The sequence below is a fragment of the Nestor notabilis genome, unplaced genomic scaffold (genome assembly GCF_000696875.1).
Source record: "Nestor notabilis isolate BGI_N333 unplaced genomic scaffold, ASM69687v1 scaffold16863, whole genome shotgun sequence".
Taxonomy (NCBI): Eukaryota; Metazoa; Chordata; class Aves; order Psittaciformes; family Psittacidae; genus Nestor; species Nestor notabilis.
The window spans coordinates 7,637-7,892 of record NW_009923462.1 but is presented as its reverse complement, the minus strand read 5'-3'; positions in this window follow the sequence as shown (position 1 = coordinate 7,892).

Sequence of the window (256 nt, the reverse complement as noted above, 5' to 3'; positions counted from 1 at the left end):
CCCCGTTCGCCCCCCACAGCGGTAGGTGCCCGCGTCCTTCTCAGCCAGGTCTTTAATGGTCACGGTCAACACTCGTCTTCTTTGATAGTCCTTGATGGTGACCCGGCCTCGCCGCACCACGGGGCTCAGCTCCGAGGTGAGAACGATGTCAGTTTTGCAGGTGGAAACGCTTCCCGGATAGCACCAGAACTTCGGCATCATCTCTTCGCCGGGCTGGTACATGCAGGTCACTGAGAGGGACCCCCCCAGGAACCCC